General features: G+C 40.1%; 1 pseudogene; it reads right to left on the bottom strand.

Annotated features, from left to right (window-relative positions):
• Nucleotides 1–6,090: 6,090 nt before the first annotated feature.
• LOC100436163 (radixin-like) lies at nt 6,091–7,134 on the bottom strand (annotated as a pseudogene).
• Between the last annotated feature and the right edge of the window lie 3,980 nt (nt 7,135–11,114).

Below are 11,114 nucleotides of genomic sequence, written 5' to 3'. Positions count from 1 at the left end.
CTCCATGCGGGTAGAAGTGGACTCCATTGCGAAGGGGAGTGAGAGTGATGGAAGAGGATGAAATGGGCCTTTCATGCTTTATTTTGTATACCCGTGTACCTCTGGTTTAAAAAAATAAGCATGCAGGCCAAGCGCAGTGGCTCATGCCTGTAATCCCAGCACTTTGGGAGGCCGAGGCAGGCAGATCACCTGAGGTCAGGAGATCAAGACCATCCTGGCTAACACGATGAAACTCCATCTCTACTGAAAATACAAAAAATTAGCCGGGCATGGTGGTGGGTGCCTGTAGTCCCAGCTACTTGGGAGGCTGAGGCAGGAGAATGGCATGAACCTGGGAGGCGGAGCTTGCAGCGAGCTGAGATCACTCCAGCCTGGGAGACAGAGCGAGACTCCGTCTCAAAAAAAAAGCATCATTTACACAGTACCTTTGTAATGACGAGTTAATAAAGAACATGGAATATGAAAGAATTAGAAGGCCTGCCACTGAGTTGTTCAAGAAATGTAATTTTATGAATGCGTAAATGAATACCTGTGATGACTGAATCAGATAACTTTTATGCACCATTCATATCCTCTTGGCCTCACCCTTCTCAGCACCTCTCCTCCAGCCTGTACTGCAAACCTCTTGCCTCCCATCCTGGGGTTCGAGACCAGTCTGGCCAACTTAGTGAAACCCTGTCTCTACTAAAAATAAAAAATTAGCTGGGTGTGGTGGTAGGTGCTGTAATCCCAGCTACTTGGGAGGCTGAGGCAAGAGAATTGCTTGATCCTGGGAGGCAGAGGTTGCAGTGAGCTGAGATCACACCATTGCACTCCAGCCTGGGCAAAAAGAGCAAAACTCTGTCAAAAAAAAAAAAAAAAAGGCTCTTTGTCCTGAGAAGCAACATTTTTAGATTTATTTTATTTTCCTGTTGTTGTCATGGATACCTGGTAGCTCAGAGTTCAATATTACGTATAATCACAGAAGACAACTTTTCTGTTACAGAACAATTATTTGTGCAATTACAGCCTTCCCATATGTGGTACCAGATTTGTATTTTACTTTTTTGTCCTATACATCCTATTATTTTTGGCTATTGCCTTAAACACCTTTCAGAAGTAGGATATGTTTGAGTTATAACGAAAAATTACATTTCTCTCCATAAGAGATAACCTACTCCTGGTGATGTTGAACCTTTTCCTGCTGGAAAGAATGGAGTATTCAAAAGGTGACAATCTGACCAGAGATAAGAACATGAGCTTTCAACACAGACTGAGGATGAAGTCCTGGCTTTGCCCCCATGTTTTGGGGGTAATTTGACTTACTTTGGTAAGCCTCAATCTCTAGTTCTACAAAATGTGATAATGGAACTAAGATATCATTGCAATGTTGAGAGAGTGAAATGAGAACTATGTAAGGCACTGTTCCTATTCGGTTCAATAAACATCACTTCTTAGAAACAATGTCCATATCATGTGGTCAAAGGACCTCCCCCCTCCGCCCCCGGCCCAATTCCTTGTAAGGCCACCCAGATAGTACAAATTTCAGCTCAGGGCTCTTTCCGTATTGCAGTGCTTTCTCTAAACTGACTGTGAAGATCATCAGATTTAGAGATGAAAGGGCTTTGTAGGTTGCAAAGAGAGATAAAGACAAACATAGGCCATCTCCAGCTAACTGGAGCAGAAATAGGGTGCTCATTTTCACCTTCTGCTTGTGCCCCTCCCTATAACCTCTGCAGCCCCCATGACGATCCATGGGATGACCTGTCCTCAAGCAGTCCTCCAGCCTCAGAAGGGTGGCAGTAACAGAGCATTATCTTTAAGGGGATATTTATGAGAACACCTTGAAGGAGCAGAGGGGCTGTTCAGAACAGGCTGTCAGGTAGAACTCTACTGCTGGCCTCTCTTGTTCCAGGGCCATGGCTGTGACGGTCAGCACCTCACCAAAGCACAGGCACCCGCTGCATGTGCGGCCTTTCCCAATGTCTGAGGGGCTCACATTCATTTGAGGGACCACGGTGGGAGACGGACACATACCATCCCCCATTTTCATTCCTCTTGAGCTTCCCCCTATCAAGGTACCAACCAGATGCTGCAAAATGTATAAGCCCTAAACACTTTAATACATCCTTTGTTAAAACTTTAGTTGAAAACACAGCATGCAGCTGGGCATGCTGGCTCACACCTGTAATCTCAGCACTTTGGGAGGCCAAGGTGGGCAGATCACCTGAAGTCAGGAGTTCGAGACCAGCCTGGCCAACATGGCGAAACCCCATCTCTACTAAAAATACAGAAATTAACCGGGCATGGTGGCGGGCGCCTGTAATCCCAGCTACTCGGGAGGCTGAGGCAGGAGAATCGCTTGAACCAGGGAAGCAGAGGTTGCAGTGAGCCAAGATCTTGACGCTGCACTCCAGCCTAGGTGACAGAGCGAGACTCTGTCTCAAAACAAAAAACAAACAAACAAAAAAGAAAAGAGCATACAAAATAAGATAATGAAAAACCTAAAAAGGAGTAGTCAACATAAGCAGCTTTGAAATGCAATCTTCTGGGCTAACATTATCCTTTGTTGTGACAACAAGGAAGTTACAGATTAATTAAAAAACTGCAACAATGACTACAACATTCCTGAGGTGGGGCAAAGACCCTATTTATATTGGATATATGCATATTCTCATTTTTGTTAGCATAAAATTTATTCCTAGATTAATTTTTCTGCAAGAAGTTTTCAGAAATATGTCACTAAATTTAAAAATAATTGTTGTGAAATGTAACACTTCATCTCAGGATTCACAGCTTGTATGTACGTTTGTAGTAGTAAACTACATTTACTAAAAAGGTATGTTAGAGAAAATAGAATATCCTAGAAAACAGACCTTGCTCATCAGTCTTACATATTTTTTGCTTTGATTACTTTGATCTTGTTAAAAACAATCCAGCTAGCCTGTAAGTTCTGGACATAAGGTGTTTTTTGTTTTTTTTGTTTTTTTTTTTTTTTTTTTTTTTTAGCTTTTGTCACTGTATTGTTAACCAATGAATATTAGAATATTATCCAAAATTAGAGCTATAATTGTAACTTAATTGTACAACACAAAATTATGCTAATGGTAAAAGCCTCCTGGGATTTACCAAATACTCATTAGCGTATTTTTACATTGACTATATGAACATGTGCTTGTGACTGCTAATGATGAGTTATAATTGGTTTAATCTCTATGAAAATCCATATTTTAAATGGTTCTTTTTAGAAAAATTCACACAGCCTTAAAAATGGATTAAATCCATTTTAATCCTAATCTACAAATAGATCATAAACAGCAAAATATAACCGATAATTTTTCAATACTGTATCAAGCTGATATAGCTATGGTAGTGTGCATAATTCAAAATGAAAATTAACAAAAATCCAATGAAAGTTCAGGTTTTTATCTATTATAGCAATTGCTTTAAAGTGAACATTTATGTTTCAAAACATGAATAGCAGGGTCCACCATCCTGATGTCCTGCAAGTAGGAACATTCTCTTCTATAGGATTCTGAAGCATGTGCACAACCATGGTACAACAGTCACTTCAAGGTTAACCAGCTATGTTTTGTCCTACAAAGTTCAAAGAATATATTAAACGCAACCTTTCCTTTTCATAATGTCTGCCCAGATTAATCCTTTTAAAGTCAGCAAAATCAAAAAAGCACAAGAGATATTTTCAGACACAACTTGAATCTACTGTGCATGCAAATGTTTAATAAAAGGGAATTTTAATAGATAAATGTAAATTTGAGTGTGTAATTCCAAATGGAAAGTAGCTAACCACACAGAGAAAACAAGGCTTTACATATCTCCACATTTAGCTGTTTTACAATAAACGAAGTATTAGAACATGTGAATATTAGAACCTCCTCCTAACTGGAAAGATTTCTTCAGTAACATATAAATGAAATTAATATAAACTAAAATTATAATTTCTAAAATAGAATTAACAAACCAAATTTTAAGCATTTTTAGTTAGAGATTAAAAAAATAAGCACAGTGATCTAGAAACCAAATATACTGATTATGTAACTATCATATCAAGGTACAGACATTCTTCATATGCTACAAGGTTAGCATCTCTCTCTCTCTCTCTCTCACACACACACACACACACACACACACACAGAGTCTCTCTCTCATTCTCTCTCTCACTCTTCCTCAGCCATACAACACCCCTCCAGGATGATAGTACACCAGTGAGGAGCTTACAAGTTTAATACAGATCAGAATCCCATAGTTTGACTCAACAAAAAGGCAGTTAAAAATTTAGCACTCTAGATATTCTAAGGGAAAATAAAAATTTCAGAAGTATTTCTTGATGATTGAGGCTATCATTATGAATTATAAAACATATAGCTTACACACTCCATTGTGTTTGAACAACCAGTCATTGCAGGTGTAGTAGTGAGGTAGTATTGTCGTCCCCTCCTTGGGACTGATGTTTTTATATGCTGCCCTTCCAGAAATGTCCAGGTTTAAAAAATAATTAAAATCAGTTACCAACAAATGCATACTTTCTTTTATTAATCATCTGTTTTTCTAAATCAGTCTATAAAAGAACAAAACTTTTAAAATCTTGCAGAGGCTGTTTCATCAGCAAACTCTCCTAGGGAACTACTACTGTTGTCTAAACCTCTGTGAAATGGTAGGCAAAAAAACCCATCAAAGGATTACAGGAGATAAAACACCAATCAACGTAGCTGTTAAAGATGACTGTGATTAAATAATCAAATATCAAATATCCAGTAAGGTAATTAAATTTGGATTAAAAAAACTAACCATCAGCTGTACATACATTATTAAATGTTCTAATCTCTTTCCTGATTCATAGCCATACTCTATGTAATGATCAAAGACTGTCCACTGTGCTACTACTATCATTTTAAACACTGCCTGATTTGTATGATGGCAGAATTATGGCTATGGGCTTGGCAGGTAAGAGAAGGGCACACTGAGAAAATGTGAGTGAGAGGGAATGTGGAAATATATACAGGTTAAGTATGGAAGGGGCAAGGGAAACCCATTAAAATGTTCACCATTATCCTTTAAAATGTACGTGAAACTGAAACCACAGATACACATTTGTCAGACATGATAATTAGTGTTAATCTTCAATAGAAAAAAAAAGAAAAAAAAATGTGAAAAAAGGCAATGGAACATCATTCTCCATTCCTGGACCAAAAGAAAAAGAAAACAAAAGCATGATATCAGACTGCCTTAATGTTGAAGAGCTCCCCTTAAATTTGTCTTTTAGCTAGCACAGTCAAACTGGTGTAAGTGCTTTTGCAAGGTGGGATGCATTCCATCCTATCTGCAAAGGCCTCCTTTTCTCTGTTGGTAGTTCAGCTTTTGAAGAACATATATGCAAAATAACAGCTCTCATATTGCTTCAGACATTGATACGCTGCTTTGTATTGCCTTGTCAAATCGGTCACAGAGTCTTGTACTTATCACAGCCTGTTTTAACATTCTTAGCCTGAAGAACATCCTTTTGTGTTTCCTTGGTTTCATCTCTGGCTTGGGCTAATTCTGAACTTAATGTCTGAAGTTGCTTCTTAACACGCTGATTTTTCTGTGTTTCTGTTACATGTTCTTTGCTTCTATGGTTCATTACCCCTTCATTTGATAATTCAGCACTAGCCTCAGCATTATTCTCATCATGTTCATCATGTTCGTTTTCTGTCAAAGGAATGACTGGTGGTGGTGGAGGTGTGGGGGGGTAGACATCACAGTTTTTAACTCTTCTGTGGTCTTTTCCAAGTCTTCCTGGGCTGCAAAAGCTTTGTGTTGCCACTCAGTAGCTTCCTCTTCCTTTTTCTTCTTGGCTTCTTCTAGAAGTGCAATCTTGGCAGTGAATTGAGCAAGTTTTGCTGCTAGCTGCTCCTGATTCTTCTTCTGGTCGGCAGCTTGTTTTGCTATGGCAGACTTCGCCTCTTCAGTAGCTCGATGCTCCTTTTCAAGCCACTCTGCTTCTTCTTTTGCTCATTTTCATTCTTGATCCAGTTCTAGAGCTTTTTGCATCTGTTCTTCTAGTTATTTTTGGGCTTTAATCGTCTGTTCTTCTATTTGTTTTAGACACTCCATTAGCTCTTCCTTTTCACATTCTATTCTTTCTTTTCTGCTATTTCTCTTTTCTTCTTTTTATTCTCTAATTGTGCCCTCTCCAACTGCTTCTGATATTTCTCCTCCCTAGCCTGAGCCCTCATCTGTCATACTTCAATAGTATTAGGCTTCCTTCTTCGCATGTATAGTTCATGGTTTCCCATACATAAGGCCAAAATCTGCTTATTGACTCTCAGGTGAGGGGCATAAAAACCAAAGTCAGGTGCCTTTTTGTTGATTGGGTTTATAACAAATTTTTTGTCATTAAATGAAACATTTCTGATTTCACTCCACGGAAAACCAGTTTTAGGTGTTAACTTGTCATCATGCTCATAAATATTCAGACCCAAAGCATCAACACTTAGGCACAATTCAGTTTCCTTTTTATTTCAAAATAGTTGACTCCATACATTTCTAGATCTTGTGCAATCTTCAGGTAGTCCATCATAGAACCCTCCCTTTGTATTCCTCTATGTTCTTCATGCCAGTTCTGTATTCTTTCTTCCCACTGTTCTTGTTAGTTTGTGTTGTTCAAATACGTTGGGGTAGGAGTCTATCATTAGTCAGGTAGCCTGGGTTATGAATTTCTTTGTTATAATCTCCATACTTGGCTTGAACAGCATAGGAAGCCAGAAGAACTGCAGTTTCTGTCGGACAATATATCTCATCCTTTAAGATGGCTTCTTTAACTTGCAAGAAGAAGAGTCTCTGGGTTATTTCTTGAATTAATTCCTCAGAAACATCTTCAGGAAAGAATTTAGCTCTAAACTTGAACTGTAAAGGATCCTTCTCTTTTTTAACATCTTGCTGTGTCACCTTTTTATTTAGTTGAAGCCATGTAGAATAACCTTTGCTGTCTACATACTGCAGCTGAAAAAACCAGACCTCACGCAAACCAACTATTTTCACCACCTAGTCAAAAAGTTGTTTGCCAGTTGTATTGGGCTGAATGGCAAATTCCAGCTCAGCATCCATTGTAGTTACTGTTACGTTGATTGGTTTCGGCATTTTCTTTCTCTTTTTGTTATCTTCTTAAAAAATTCTTCACTTCGATGAATTCTGTTATCACTTTCCGGAGAGCGAGCGGCTCCTGCCCGCCGGCGTGTGTCTGGGGCGCTGCTCCGCTGCGCGGCTGCGGCAGGGAGGGAGAGGCGGTGGTGCCGGCTCTGGGCCGCGGGAGACGAGAGGCGCCGCCGCCACCGCAGACAGCTCCGCAATGGACATAAGGTTTTTAGTGAGAAAAGTTTTAAAAAAAAATTTAGGGTTTCCTCCTCGGAAGAATTTTACAAATAAGACATCAAGTTGGTCACAGAGAAGGATCTTGACGTTGTAACCAGTCCTGCATCCCAGTCAGGGCTCGCTCTGGTAGATGAGGATTCTCTGTGTATCACCACAGAAACCCCAGCTTGCTGGAATAATAAAACTGTTTCTGTAGTGGGTGTTTTTCTCTCCCTTCCAAAAAAAATCCCTAGTAAGACTTAAAGCTTAGTGGAGAGATGGTTAAGTAGATCAAAGCCATTGTATTTATATTTTTGAATTATGTATAAGAATAATCATATATTTGTTACTTTATGATCTTGCAATATTTAGATAATTTGGCATATTATAGTACCTACCAGATATAGTGCTTAACAGATTTCAACTTTTATGTATTTATTTTTAAAAATAGAGTTGGGGGTCTCACTGTTGCCCAGCCTAGTCAAGAACTCCTGGGCTCAAGTGATCTTCTTGCCTCGGCCTTCCAAAGTGCTAGGATTATAGGAGTAAGCCACCATGCCTGACGTCAACTTTTAAATGTGCATATAAATAATTACCAAGAAGTAATTTTAAATTGAAATGTATAATAATATTTCAGCAAGTTATGTTAACAACATGTATGAGAACCTCACATCCACTATAATTCTAAATTTATTTTATTAGATTATAAGAACTAGTTAGAAACTTATTAAAACATTTTTAAAATGAAAATCAATCTATATATTTAAGGAAATCAAAACTGTGTAATTATTTATAAACATCGTTTAAATTGTTTATGAAAATTTATTAACTAGATTGTAATGGCTACTTAAAAATGACTGGTAACATTTTTTAGAAAGTTTTAAAAACTGAACTTAAAATATAAGAAATAATAAGATTTTAAAGTATATTTTATTTCTGAGTCAACTGTTGACTTTAAAAAGGCCCGACAACTGTGCAGTGCAGCTTTCTGTAAGAACCTCAATGAACACTCATGAAAAAATGTAGCTTAAAAAAAGGTTCACTTTTTAAAGGACATTACTGATGTCCTAAAATTTACTAGGTATATATTGTTGCTTGGGTTTTTGAAGTTGTTTGGATGAAATAAACTTGGGTTCAGTCACAGAATACAAGATTGTCTACTGATTTCAGATGATAATGTGTCTGGAGAAGATGAGCCTTAACAAAGGCAATTGCAGAAAGACATAAGGTAATTTTGAGGGCAACATTTTTTTTTTCTAGGGTAGACGAAAACAGAAAAAAAGTAGTAACAATAAAAAAGATGTTTATAACATTTAAAAAACCCTCAAAACTGACTATAAAGAAAAACCATTTTAACAAAAGCTAAAACTACATGCGTTTCAAACTTACGCAGTGCATTTAAGTCACACTGGCCCCTTAGATGTCCCTACAAGCGCTGCAGACATCAGGGAGGCCTATGGAGCGACCAGTCCTCACCTCCTCCAGCTCTCAGTGCCCCATCTGCCAGCTGTCACAATGCTGGTACACTCTAACAAGACCTCCCTGGGGCTCAGGGATAACCAGAGAGAAACACAGTAATACTATGATACTAGAAATGCTGGCTTTTAAAGTATGGTACTGTTTATTATCTTACGACAGGAAGTCCTGTCGTATCTGAGATATGGCTCTGAAAGAATTCTTGGTCTAGGTATTTCCCATCTCTAGAGGGCGGTGATATAGTTGAAGCAATCACTTAATTACAAGAGCTCTTTCCTCCTATTCCCTGCCACATTTATTGTCAATAACTCAGAATTTCCTAAATGATAAGGGATGGCTCTCTGTGTCTTCTGATCCTCCAGAGAGCTCATTGTGGTGTCTTTGGATGCCTGCATCCTGTCCTGCCTCCTCCCCGCCTTACTGTGGGAGTCAATGGCCATAGAAGAGCCACTGCAGTCCCACCTGGATTCATAGCACCAGGAAAGGAGTGAGCCTCTTTCAGCCAGCCAAAGGAACACTTCCCCCTTATTAGGGAAGCTGCACAACAGACTAAAACCCGATCCAGGAAACAGTGGACAGGGGACTCAGGTGGGTGTGGAGTGTGTGCCTCACTCCCCAGGAAAGCAGCGCTAGGGCCCTTTCCCTCAGAACTCTGTGGCGTGCATTGCTTCTGGCCAAGGAAGGGAAAGTTTTTTCTGGCCCTCCTCAAACTCTTATTACAGACCTTCCTGGAATTGCTTATACATTTTCTTGGCCCCTTTCAGCTTCACTCTGGTGATACCAGTAGGTCACTGACCCAGAATATGGCCCCTGAACTCTGGTCTTGAGGTGGTGGTGGTGGCGATGGGCTGTTTGGGGTCAACTGACTTTTACTTCCCTCCAGGCAAGGTCACTGAACATGTGAAAATATGCTGGCTTTCCACCTAGTGAGTAGCTACATTATCTCTGAGTGAGAGCAGGACATTTCACCTTTGAAATGGCAAGTGGAAAGAACAGGTGGAGGTAATCAAGGACACACACACACACACACACACACACACACACACACACGCTAATGAGAAACAGGAGGAAAAGGGATGGTGGGCAAACAGTGGAGGGAAGTGAAGGGGTGGGTGACGAGGAGGTGAAAGGAAAAAAAGGATCTAAAGGGAAAACTAGAACTGAAAGAAGGCAGGATGCAAAGGGAGAACAGCAGAGGGCAGTTGCTGCAACCACAGATCCTTCCCACAATTACCAAGCACACAGGCCTTTCTCGGCATTTGCTTCCCCAAGCTCTTCATGGTCATCTTCTTCCTGTGGCTGAGGGCCTTGTCCCAGGCCTTCATCACCTCGCCCCAGGGTATCTGGGAGGACCTCTCCGTGGATGAGTCCTTCAGGCGAAACCCGAGTTTCTTCTCTATGTCAGCTCCTCCAGATTCTGTAGCAGCGGCTCACGCAGGTGCTTTGGCCATGCCTTTCCAAGGTTGGCCTTAGGCAATAGAGTCTAGAGGGAACTGAAGAAATAGCAGAATGATTTAGTAGAGAAGTCACCCTCTCTCTAGTCAGAGAAAGGGCTTCTGGAATCAGCTGTGTGACTTCCTTCTCTCCATGCCCTCTGCCATTTTCCTGACCCCACCTGGGTTACTGAACAGGCTCCTGACTGGTCTCCCCAATCCCCATTCTTGCCCTTGCAATGAATTCTTTATATTGTGGCTATAGTAAGCTTTCTAAAATGCACATCTAGTTATTTCATTTCACTTCTTAAAATCCTCAGCACCTCAGGATAAAATCACAATTTCTCAGCAAAATTTAGTAGGTTCTGATAGCTTCACCTCAGGTGACCCATCCAACCTCAGTGCCATTACTTCCCTTCAATGTTTCACCTTCCCTTAAGCACCTAAGAATAGGCCCTTCTTTCTCTTCCTGTCTGAAATTTCCATAAGCTGTTCTTCCATTTCTCTGAAAGTCTTTCTCTTTCATTTAGTAAACCCCTACTCACACTTCAGCCCCCAGGTTAGGGTTAGACATTACCTCCCCCAGAAAGCCTTTTCTGATCCCCAGAGATTAGGATGGTTGTTCTTTGTAAGTTCTGCCATCCCAAGATGACCCCATGTTAGTATTTACCACTGTGTTGATTAGATTGTGAACAGCTTGAGGGGACAGAATGTCTTATACCTAAGTAGGCCCAACATTGAGAACACTATGGAGTACACGTAAGGTGCTCAAAAAATGCTGTGTGAAAAAACCATTAATCGACAAGTGACTTGTGATGTCTCCATCCCACTGCTTCCTCTCGCTCACCATCATCTTCACTGATAATGTCATGTCCT

The sequence above is a fragment of the Pongo abelii genome, chromosome 9, assembly GCF_028885655.2.
Source record: "Pongo abelii isolate AG06213 chromosome 9, NHGRI_mPonAbe1-v2.0_pri, whole genome shotgun sequence".
In the NCBI taxonomy this organism is placed as follows: Eukaryota; Metazoa; Chordata; class Mammalia; order Primates; family Hominidae; genus Pongo; species Pongo abelii.
This window is presented reverse-complemented; position numbering and strand designations above follow the sequence as displayed.